This window comes from Festucalex cinctus, chromosome 7 (genome assembly GCF_051991245.1).
Source record: "Festucalex cinctus isolate MCC-2025b chromosome 7, RoL_Fcin_1.0, whole genome shotgun sequence".
NCBI classification, from domain to species: Eukaryota; Metazoa; Chordata; class Actinopteri; order Syngnathiformes; family Syngnathidae; genus Festucalex; species Festucalex cinctus.
This window is the reverse complement of record NC_135417.1, coordinates 30,315,803-30,328,202: the sequence shown is the minus strand read 5'-3', so window position 1 is coordinate 30,328,202 and position 12,400 is coordinate 30,315,803.

Sequence of the window (12,400 nt, the reverse complement as noted above, 5' to 3'; positions counted from 1 at the left end):
AGTCTTCCACGTCACGCCAAGTCTTCCAAGTCTTCCACGTCACGCCAAGTCTTCCACGTCACGCCAAGTCTTCCAAGTCTTCCACGTCACGCCAAGTCTTCCAAGTCTTCCACGTCACGCCAAGTCTTCCAAGTCATCCACGTCACGCCAAATCTTCCAAGTCTGCCAAGTCACGCCAAGTCTTCCAAGTCTTCCAAGTCACTCCAAGTCATCCATGTCACGCCAAGTCTTCCAAGTCTTCCAAGTCATCAACGTCACGCCAAGTCTTCCAAGTCATCAACGTCACGCCAAATCTTCCAAGTCTTCCAAGTCACGCCAAGTCTTCCAAGTCTTCCACGTCACGCCAAGTCTTCCAAGTCTTCCACGTCACGCCAAGTCTTCCACGTCACGCCAAGTCTTCCAAGTCTTCCACGTCACGCCAAGTCTTCCAAGTCTTCCACGTCACGCCAAGTCTTCCAAGTCTTCCACGTCATGCCAAGTCTTCCAAGTCTTCCACGTCATGCCAAGTCTTCCAAGTCTTCCACGTCACGCCAAGTCTTCCAAGTCATCCACGTCCTGTCTGCTCACTTTCTGTCCCTTCCAGTCCTTCACCCTCATTATCAATAAAGTTCCTTACATCGTCCTTCCTGTTTGTTTTCCTGCCTGTTTCCTCCGATTTTGGGTCCATCCACTACACCACCGTGACAGATACGCCTCTTGTTTTTCGATTTTACATCTTTCAAATTTTTCTATTCATTTTTTAATGTAAAAAATAGCATCCGAGCTCAATAGCTTCTCGGTCATGTGACCTGTGGACTCAAAATCAGTGTGGGATAGTAGTGCCGGGCCTGCCGCATGAGATACGCCTCTTGTTTTTCGATTTTACATCTTTCAATTTTTTCTATTCATTTTTTAATGTAAAAAATAGCAACCGAGCTCAATAGCTTCTAGGTCATGTGACCTGTGGACTCAAAATCAGTGTGGGATAGTAGTGCCTGCCGCATGAGATACGCCTCTTGTTTTTCGATTTTACATCTTTCAATTTTTTCTATGAATTTTTATATGAAAAAATTAGCATCCGAGCTCAATAGCTTCCAGGTCATGTGACCAACTTTCTCAAAATCAGTGTGGGATAGTAGTGCCGGGCCTGCCGCATGAGATACGCCTCTTGTTTTTCGATTTTACATCTTACAATTTTTTCTACAAATTTTTTAATATAAAAATTAGCATCCGAGCTCAATAGCTTCCAGGTCATGTGACCAACTTTCTCAAAATCAGTGTGGGATAGTAGTGCCAGGCCTGCCGCATGAGATACGCCTCTTGATTTTCGATTTTACGTTTTTCAATTTTTTCTATTCATTTTTATATGAAAAAATTAGCATCCGAGCTCAATAGCTTCCAGGTCATGTGACCAACTTTCTCAAAATCAGTGTGGGATAGTAGTGCCAGGCCTGCCGCATGAGATACGCCCCTTGTTTTTCGATTTTACATCTTTCAATTTTTTCTATTCATTTTTTAATGTAAAAAATAGCATCCGAGCTCAATAGCTTCCAGGTCATGTGACCAATTTTCTCAAAATCAGTGTGGGATAGTAGTGCCAGGCCTGCCGCATGAGATACGCCTCTTGTTTTTCGATTTTACATCTTTCAATTTTTTCTATAAATTTTTATTTGCAAAAATGAGCATTTCAGCTCAATAGCTTCCAGGTCATGTGACCGATTTTCTCAAAATCAGTATGGGATAGTAGTGCCAGGCCTGCCGCATGAGATACGCCTCTTGTTTTTTGATTTTACATCTTTCAATTTTTTCTATTCATTTTTTAATGTAAAATTTAGCATCCGTGCTCAATAGCTTCCAGGTCATGTGACCAATTTTCTCAAAATCAGTGTGGGATAGTAGTGTCGGGCCTGCCACATGAGATACGCCTCTTGTTTTTTGATTTGACATCTTTCAATTTTTTCTATTCATTTTTTAATGTAAAAATTAGCATCCGAGCTCAATAGCTTCCAGGTCATGTGACCAATTTTCTCAAAATCAGTGTGGGATAGTAGTGCCGGTCCTGCCACATGAGATACGCCTCTTGTTTTTCAATTTTACATCTTTCAATTTTTTTCTATTCATTTTTTAATGTAAAAAATAGCATCCGAGTTCAATAGCTTCCAGGTCATGTGACCAATTTTCTCAAAATCAGTGTGGGATAGTAGTGCCGGTCCTGCCACATGAGATACGCCTCTTGTTTTTCAATTTTACATCTTTCAATTTTTTCTATGAATTTTTATATGCAAAAATGAGTATTTCAGCTCAATAGCTTCCAGATCATGTGACCAATTTCCTCAAAATCAGTGTGGGATAGTAGTGCCAGGCCTGCCGCATGAGATACGCCTCTTGTTTTTCGATTTTACATCTTTCAATTTTTTTCTATTCATTTTTGAATGTAAAAAATAGCATCCGAGTTCAATAGCTTCCAGGTCATGTGACCAATTTTCTCAAAATCAGTGTGGGATAGTAGTGCCGGTCCTGCCACATGAGATACGCCTCTTGTTTTTCAATTTTACATCTTTCAATTTTTTCTATGAATTTTTATATGCAAAAATGAGTATTTCAGCTCTATAGCTTCCAGATCATGTGACCAATTTTCTCAAAATCGGTGTGGGATAGTAGTGCCAGGCCTGCCGCATGAGATACGCCTCTTGTTTTTCGATTTTACATCTTTCAATTTTTTCTATTCATTTTATAATGTAAAAAATAGCATCCGAGTTCAATAGCTTCTCGGTCATGTGACCTGTGGACTCAAAATTAGAGTGGGATAGTAGTGCCAGGCCTGCCGCATGAGATACGCCTCTTGTTTTTCGATTTTACATCTTTCAATTTTTTCTATGAATTTTTATTTGCAAAAATGAGCATTTCAGCTCAATAGCTTCCAGGTCATGTGACCGATTTTCTCAAAATCAGTATGGGATAGTAGTGCCAGGCCTTCCGCATGAGATACGCCTCTTGTTTTTTTATTTTACATCTTTCAATTTTTTCTATTCATTTTTTAATGTAAAAATTAGCATCCATGCTCAATAGCTTCCAGGTCATGTGACCAATTTTCTCAAAATCAGTGTGGGATAGTAGTGCCGGGCCTGCCACATGAGATACGCCTCTTATTTTTTGATTTTACATCTTTCAATTTTTTCTATTCATTTTTTAATGTAAAAAATAGCATCAGAGTTCAATAGCTTCTAGGTCATGTGACCTGTGGACTCAAAATTAGAGTGGGATAGTAGTGCCAGGCCTGTCACATGAGATACGCCTCTTGTTTTTCGATTTTACATCTTTCAATTTTTTCTATTCATTTTTTAATGTAAAAAATAGCATCCGAGCTCAATAGCTTCTAGGTCATGTGACCTGTGGACTCAAAATCAGTGTGGGATAGTAGTGTCAGGCCTGCCGCATGAGATACGCCTCTTGTTTTTCGATTTTACATCTTTCAATTTTTTCTATGAATTTTTACATGCAAAAATTAGCATCCGAGCTCAATAGTTTAGTTTAGTTTTAGTTTAGTTTAGTTTATTCATTTTTTCCTTTCGGACACATTACAGTTTACATCAATCACATCACATCATTTGCAACATTGACATCCGAAAGAAGGGCTGACGGGTAGAAGCCGAAGCTTATTCGAGACCCGTCCCCATCGACCCATGAATATAACGCATAAATCATATACATTATTTAGAATAGTCATTAATTTTTATCGTTATCCATCCCATACTATCCCAAACACTGCTCGCTCAGTTCATCTTGAATGTCCGTGTGTAGATTGTGGCTATAGTCCCAGTCATTTGGAACTGGTGAGTCGGTCCCCAGACGCCACCAGCAAGCCCACCCCGCCAGGCGAGCAGCCAAGGCAAGCGCAATTCTTCTCTTTCACCAGTAGGGTCTTCGCTGACCTCGGATCAGCTTTCACACATGTTGTGCTTTCCAGAAGAGTAGATCGGCTTGCATTCAGCCCATTGCTTTCAAGCAATTTCAGCACTCGATTCTGGTCAGGTAGCACCACTGGTTGCTAGCATGTTGTGGATCTGATGACTCCTGTGCGCTGCCCAGCCTAGCTCACCCAGCAGAGCGGCCCACGCCAGCTGCATTCCAGGAACCAGACCACCAACCCCCATTTTGCGTATTGACAGCAGATTCATTGGAGCCACAATACAGCCTTATCATGTAGCCTTGACTGTTACAACAAATGTCCAAACGGAATTCGAGCCAGACAATATTTACCTTCAAACGGGAACAGCAATACATGTTATCAATGCAGGTGTATAAACAAGAGTTAGCCTTGGCAAAGTCAGCAAATAATCATATACAACTCCAGCTTTGGGTAATTAGTGATGTTGTTGTTGTTGTTGTTGTGATATTGTGAATTACTGTTGTCTCTCAAGCGCTGCCAATTCCTCAGCTCCTTTCACGATTCGTGTTTTTAGTTGACCAGAGTTATCTTTAGTTTGAATAAAAATTCGGCAGTCTTTTGTCCACGTGCTTTCGATAAGTCCATTCTTTCTCATTTGTCGAGCCTTTTTGGCGATGTCAGCATTTCGTTTGGTGAGGTTTTCGTTGATGTAGACATGTTTCCCACGAAGCTTGTGACGGTCTCTCAGAAGAGCAATCTTTTTCTTTCTGTCAACAAACCTGATCAGAACTGCCGGTGGTCGTGTCCCTCCAGTTGGAAGCGAAAAGCACATCTGAATGTGCGCAGGATCAACAGTTAATCCCAAATCTCTGAGTTGAAGTGTCACTTGCTGTTCCACAGTCTCGTTCCCTGAAGATTGGTCAGAATCTTCCGTGCTCGTGCTAGCCGCAGCTCTCAAAGGGCCACGGCGCGGCTTGATCTTGATACCGGTGACTATCACATCGTTGATACGAAGATTTTGTTCCAAATCATCCACTTTTTGTTCCAAGGCAACAATGCGTCGATCTTTTTCCTGTGTCTCTTTCTTCAATTGCTGTATTTCCTGAAGAAGTGGCTCAATGCTCTTCTTCATTTCAAGTAATTCGGCAACCATTCCACTGAGTTTTTTAAGAGAAGATTTTATCTCCTCAATCTCGTCAGCTCTTTTTCCGCCAGGCATTCTGCAACAATGTAGTTAAAAATCCCAATGCAAAAATCAACAAGTAGTTAGATTCACGAGCGAGTGCAGGAGCAAGTACAGATGCGTCCTTCCTCAACAGATGCGTCCTTGAATATGACAGATGCGTCCTTGAAGTTTCCAGGTCATGTGACCGATTTTCTCAAAATCAGTATGGGATAGTAGTGCCAGGCCTGCCGCATGAGATATGCCTCTTGTTTTTCGATTTTACATCTTTCAATTTTTTCTATTCATTTTTATATGAAAAAATTAGCATCCGAGCTCAATAGCTTCCAGGTCATGTGACCAATTTTCTCAAAATCAGTGTGGGATAGTAGTGCCAGGCCTGCCGCATGAGATACGCCTCTTGTTTTTCAATTTTACATCTTTTAATTTTTTCTATTCATTTTTATATGAAAAAATTAGCATCCGAGGTCAATAGCTTCCAGGTCATGTGACCAATTTTCTCAAAATCAGTGTGGGATAGTAGTGCCAGGCCTCCCACATGAGATACGCCTCTTGTTTTTCGATTTTAGATCTTTCAACTTTTTCTATGAATTTTTATATGCAAAAATGAGCATCTGAGCTCAGCTGGGGGGCGGGGGGTGCTGGGGGGCGGGCGTGCCACCTACACCCGCCGGGTTGGGTGAGGCCCCGTTGGTCGCTCCTCTTACTCACTTCACTAGTTTTGCACTATACACTTTGTAAATATACACATAGGGCACACAACACATTTCTTGGTGGGGTGGGGAAGGGTGGAAACACCGTCTTCACCCTTCAACTCCCCTCCAATTTTAATGCACTTCATGTCCAAGGGGAGGGGTGAGTTGGGGCGGGGAGCCATCAGAGGGGATGGACTGCAGTGCCTGGCAGCGCTGTGGTCCCCCCCATCTGTGTCCCTGCCCCACCACTTTGTCCCTCCATTTCCTTTTTTAATGCACCACACATATACATATTCATTTTTTGGGGGGGGATGCGGGTGTGTCGGAGTAGGGGAAATTTTTTCCCTCTGCTCCGACTCACCTGCTCCCAATTTTAATGCACCACACGCACACAATTGTATATACACTGGGTGGGGCCACATTCACGGTGTAAGGGTAGAGCTCGCCAGTCGGCGAGCTGGCGGACTCAGTAACAGGGTTAGGTGTCACTAGTACTCTGGCGTGACGACCGGGGCCTCTCCCCACCGGGCTCGGTGTTCTGGTGTTCCGCCTTCTCCCCTGGTGCTTCCTCCTCTGCTTCCCCCCTCCCGCCGCTGTGCTACTCTCGCACGGCTGGAGGTGGGGTGGGCACATCTTCCCTCTCTGCGCTGCTGCCCGGTGCCGGTTTCCGGGGGGGGGGGGGCTCGCGCGGGCCCGGGTTCGCGGGGGGGTTGGCGGTCATCGGGGGGGGGGGGGGGGCGGCTTGTTTGGGGGGGGGTGTGGAGGTATGGGTGGGTGGGGGGTTGGGTGTTGGGGGTCGGGGTGTGTTCGGGGGTTTGGGGGTCGGGGGTGGTGGGGCCTGGGTCGTGGTGGGTGGCGGGTTTGGGTGGGGTGCGGGGGGGTCGTGGGGGGCTGGGACCGGTGGGGCGCTGTGGGGGCCCGCTGGGCCTCGTTCTGCGGCCTTGGGCTCGGGGTTGTGGGCCGGGGCTGGGGCGGGGGTGTTCCAGGCGTCTGGGTCGGCTCGCCGACCGGTGTCCGCTCGGGTGGCTTGGGGGTGGCCTTGGTGCTGCCGCAGCCTGGGGTTTCCGGGGGGGGGGGGGGCGTGCTCGCTTTGCTGGACCGTGGTTGACGGCTTCTTTCTTTGGTGCTGGTCCTTATGCATGCCAGATCCGTCGCACCAGCATCTACTGAAACTCAACAGAAGTAGCCTCTCCCTCCCACAGCCCCTTGAATCAGTGGGTGCTGGTGTCTGTGGTTCTCACTTTGCTTTATCTATCCTTCCCTCCTTCCTCTCTTTAGTTTTTCCTCTGGTCACTTGAGATCTTAATTCATTAGAAGTATGAGGTTTCTGGGGTTGGCATAAGACTCTGGTTTTGTAACCACGCAGGAGGGGTTTTGTTGGTGCTGGACTTTGATGTACTGGCTTCTATGGATCTCACTCTGCCTTATCGATCCTTCCCTCCTTCCTCTCTTTAGTTTTTCCTCTGGTCTCTTGAGATCTCGCTAAATTTGCTGGAATTTAGAGGCTTCCGGGGTTGGCGTAAGACTTTGATTTTGTAATCATGGGGAAGGCAGGAAGTGTTTGGTCGGTGCTGGATTTCACTTTGATTTCCCTTTCTTTTCTCTTTATTTTTTTCTGACCTTTTCTATGGTCTCCTGACCATTTAAACCTCACGACTCTGGCAAGATTCTGAAGTACCTGGTTAAGGCGAAGGGTAATGGGATATTTATAAGGTTTTAGGTGAATTAATGAGTATAAATTTATACGTATTTGCACGCACGCACGCGCACGCACGCAAACGCACGCACGCAAACGCACGCACACACGCAAACGCACACACGCAAACACACGCACACATACACACAAAAAGAGAGCAATGATGATAAGACGTTGAATCGGTAAGACTACCGAATGAACAATTCTGAGCTCTGTTTAGAAAAAAAAAAAAAAAAGAAAAAAAAAAGAAAAGGGCGAACAAGTTGACTGCGTAAAAAGAAAAGGCGTAACCCGGAGCGTATCCTCGTCTAGACGGCTTTCCACACGACAGCTCCCGGAGCGTACAGTCGGCCCGAGTCGGAGCGTGCCCAGTCGGCTTTCCCACACGACAGCTCCCGGAGCGTAGAGTCGGCCAGGAGCGGAGCGTGTCGAGGCGGCTTTCCCGCACCGTAGAGGCGGCTTCCTGGAAGCGTCTTTCCCCGACGCGAATGTCTGTCGAATATCGAATATCCAACCTAAAACTAACTTCACCGCAGCACGAAGCGGCCATTTTACTCCTCCCATCTCGCAAGAAGACTACTGCATAATCCCCAAACATTTTCCTGTGAGGTCCACATCACGTTTCCCTTTAAAAAAAAAATGAATAAAAAAATAAAATAAAATTAAATTAAAAAATAAAGTTTCCCTTTTCTGATGGGAGGCCGGAGTCAGTTTGTAACAGAAAAAAAGTGCGGCGATTGCAGGGGTGCCTAAACGTTGTAGTAATGGGAACATAATTCACCCACGGAACGTCAGGACGAAGGGAGAGTTCCGGGTGGGAATGTTTTGTTATGATGTACCGAAAGGAGTTAGTTAGCCTGTTAAAAAAAAAAAAAACTACTCCGCCTCCGAATCCCGTCAATGTTCGCTACCACGTAAACATTTATCGTTTTATAGAAAACTACATATAACCAAATATTAACAACACTTTCCGCCCCCGAATCCCGTGACTGTTCGCTACCACGTAAACATTTATTGTATTATAGAAAACTTTTTATAGAAATTTTTTTTCTTTTCGCCCTTTTCTAAGATTTACGGTATAGTGTGCTCGAGGAGACGCTGGCACTGAGAACGACATCCGCTGTTACGGAGAATGACATCCGGTTTTCAAAATAAAAGATCATTTTCAAAAATTACATTGATTTCAAACACAGTTTAAAATATGTTTACTATTATTATTATTATTATTATTATTATTATTATTATTATTATTCATCCATCCATCCATCCATCCATTTTCTTGACCGCTTATTCCTCACAAGGGTCGCGGGGGCTGCTGGCGCCTATCTCAGCTGGCTCTGGGCAGTAGGCGGGGGACACCCTGGACTGGTTGCCAACCAATCGCAGGGCACACAGAGACGAACAACCATCCACACTCACACGCACACCTGGGGAAAATTAGGAGCGCCCAATTAACCTGCCATGCATGTCTTTGGAATGTGGGAGGAGACCGGAGTACCCGGAGAAGACCCACGCGGGCACGGGGAGAACATGCAAACTCCACCCAGGAAGGTCCGAGCCTGGACTCGAACCGGAGACCTCAGAACTGGGAAGCGGACGTGCTAACCACTCGACTACCGTGCCGCCTATTATTATTATTAACAGTTTAAATTCTGTTTCACTATAACACAGTACCAATTCACATTTCACTGGGAATGCACTCTTGTATGGAGGACCAAAAGTGCCAACATTAAATAAATAAATACACCATTAAATAATTAAATAAAAGTGTCATTAATTAATTAAATGTGTCATTGATTAATGAAATTTACTATGATGATTTATTTATATATTCATCCATCCATCCATTTTCTTGACCGCTTATTCCTCACAAGGGTCGCGGGGGGTGCTGGTGCCTATCTCAGCTGGCTCTGGGCAGTAGGCGGGGGACACCCTGGACTGGTTGCCAGCCAATCGCAGGGCACACAGAGACGAACAACCATCCACACTCACAAGCACACCTAGGGACAATTCTGAGCGCCCAATTAACCTGCCATGCATGTCTTTGGAATGTGGGAGGAGACCGGAGTACCCGGAGAAGACCCACGCGGGCACGGGGAGAACATGCAAACTCCACCCAGGAAGGCCTGGACTCGAACCGGAGTCCTCAGAACTGGAAGGCGGACGTGCTAACCACTCGATCACCGTGCCGCCTGCTCATACCATATATTTGTTAAATAAGCAAAACATCACCATCACAGTGCATAATACAATTTTTTCTCATAACACAAATAAGTCCTTTGTCAACACTATCAATACCACATAGAGCCATGACGTAACACTTCTCTTTCCATCATAAAACCCCATATTAGTAAAATTATCATAAGCACAATATAATTCAAAGTGTTGGCTTCAAAGTGCAATCAATGTGTTGTTGCTCTAATGTGTGTACATTATCCAATGTTTAAAATCCAGTGTGCGCAATGTTCAATGTTTCTCTATGTAATTCTCAGCATTAATAATTCAACCAGCTGTCTCTCTTCCTCTTCAAGATGGCCCCAAAAACAAACATCAAAATCAAAAGACAGCCCCGACTGAGTCTGATCGCATCTTACTCTCCATTTGATTCAGGAAAGGGACTCGTCTCCTTGAATTGTCCCTTCTGACACGTCCTGCACAGTAGACAGGCCCTGGACTTCACAGCGGTTGGGGGAACTTCGAGGGTAGCAAACAATGTGCTCCCAACCTCTTCAGTGACTTATTTGGTCAGACTTTTCACAGCTAGTCAAGCTGCTTGTTTCTCCTCTGACCTTAATTCAGTCAGGCTTCGCCCCGCAACCTGGCAAGCTGTTAGTCAATGGTACCTGTTTTGTGCCATGTGATAGGTGAATCCAAGAGAGTCGTTCAGCGATCTTCACAACCTTCGGGGCCAACAACACTTACAAGGGCCTTCCCACCTTGGGCTGGACCTTTAATCAAAGTCAGTCACTATCCTTGATGGGAGGCTTGCCTTCCTGCTGAGATAGAGTCATCTGGCATTTGATTAAACATTTTCACGTCCTTATTTAAACAATCTTCTCATATAGTCACTTAAATCAATTTCTTTCATCTGTACGGCTTAACAGGTTATTACATTAGGCAAATTTAAATGGTCTACCACGCGAAATTTCAAATGAGCTTAACTGTCTTATTCCATTTACAATTTCCCAAATTATTTAATCATCAATTATCTTATCTCCATGCTTTGATCATGTATTTTTCTCTTTTCTGTTTTTCCCTTAACAATGTGACATATAAAGTGACTTTCATTCATTACTCTAAATAACTAGTATGTCACATGATCTATTCACACAATGTTTCTACCATAATAACAACATCCAGTTGTTTTACTAGAACAATTTCAACTCATTGATGGTCTTAAAAAATTTAACAATTAGTACTTGTTAGTATTGACATTGTCTTACTTTTTGTTCAATTCCATAAAATCCATAACCACTAACAGAAATTGTTGAATATTAGAAACTGTCACGGCTATGAAGTGTGGTGGAGGACCCAAGTGCAGGAGGCGGACGAGTCAGGGAGGCAGAGGTGCTCAAAAGGAGTAAATTTAAACAAACAAAACTAAAGTTGCAAACAGGGTGTGGTGACTAAGAATAACAAAATACAGAAGGGAAAAACTATACAAGACAAGACTTAACAATGGCAGCATGGACGTGTGGAAACAAGAACAATGAACCGACAAGAACTGAAGCGAAAACCGATAACTAAGTACACACACTAATTGAGCATAATGAGATACAGCTGGGCAAGACACAAGTGGAAGGGGGTGCTGATTGGTTGACACATGAGGAAGGGCAGGCAAACACAGGTGGACATGGCAAGGCTTAACAAGACTAGGGAAGACAAGGAAAGCAGAACATAAACATGACAAACTCAAAACTAGAAACCCAACAAAAACAAAGCAAAACCTACCCCAAACAGAACCAAAACATGACAGTACCTCCCCTTCAAGGGACAGCTCCCAGATGTCCCACAAGGTCCACAAACAACAAAAACGGACGGGAGGGTGCACGGCCCACTATCAGGGGCAGTCCAAAATAGCATACAAAATGCCAAAACAAGGAGGTGCCCAGGCGAGGAGTGCCCAGAGGGGCCAGTCAGATGGGCGTCCCGGACGCCAGATGAGGAGTGCCCAGAGGGGCCAGTCAGGAGGGCGTCCTTGACGCCCGACGAGGAGCAGAGGTGGCGGCGGGGTGTACGCCGCCGGGCAAGGAGCAGGAGGCGACGGCATCAGGTCGTGCGCCGCCAGGGTAGAAGCTGGAGACGGCGGCCGCTGGCTGGGCGCCGCCGGAACTGGGGTTGGAGAAGGCGGCCGCTGGCCGGGCGCCGCCAGAACTGGTGGTGTAGAAGGCGGTCGCTGGCCGGGCGCCGCCAGACGAGGAGCAGGAGGCGACGGCATCAGGTCGTGCGCCGCCAGGGTAGAAGCTGGAGACGGCGGCCGCTGGCTGGGCGCCGCCGGAAATGGGGTTGGAGAAGGCGGCCGCTGGCCGGGCGCCGCCGGAAATGGTGGTGTAGAAGGCGGCCGCTGGCCGGACGCCGCCGGAACTGGTGCAGGTGAAGGTGGCCGTTGGCCGGGCGCCGCCGGACGAGGAGCAGGAAGTGGCGGCCGCATTCCATGCGCCGCCTGACGAAGAGCTGGAGATGGAGCCGCATTCCATGCGCTGCCTGACGAAGAGCTGGAGGTGGCGGCCACGTTCCGTGCGCCGCCGGACGAGGAACAGGAGGTGGCGGCCGCATTCCGTGCGCCGCCGGACGAGGAACAGGAGGTGGCGGCCGCATTCCTTGCGCCGCCGGACGAGGAGCTGGAGGTGGCGGCCGCATTCCGTGCGCCGCCGGACGAGGAGCTGGAGGTGGCGGCTGCATTCCATGCGCCGCCGGACGGGGAACAGGAGGTGGCGGCCGCATTCCATGCGCCGCCT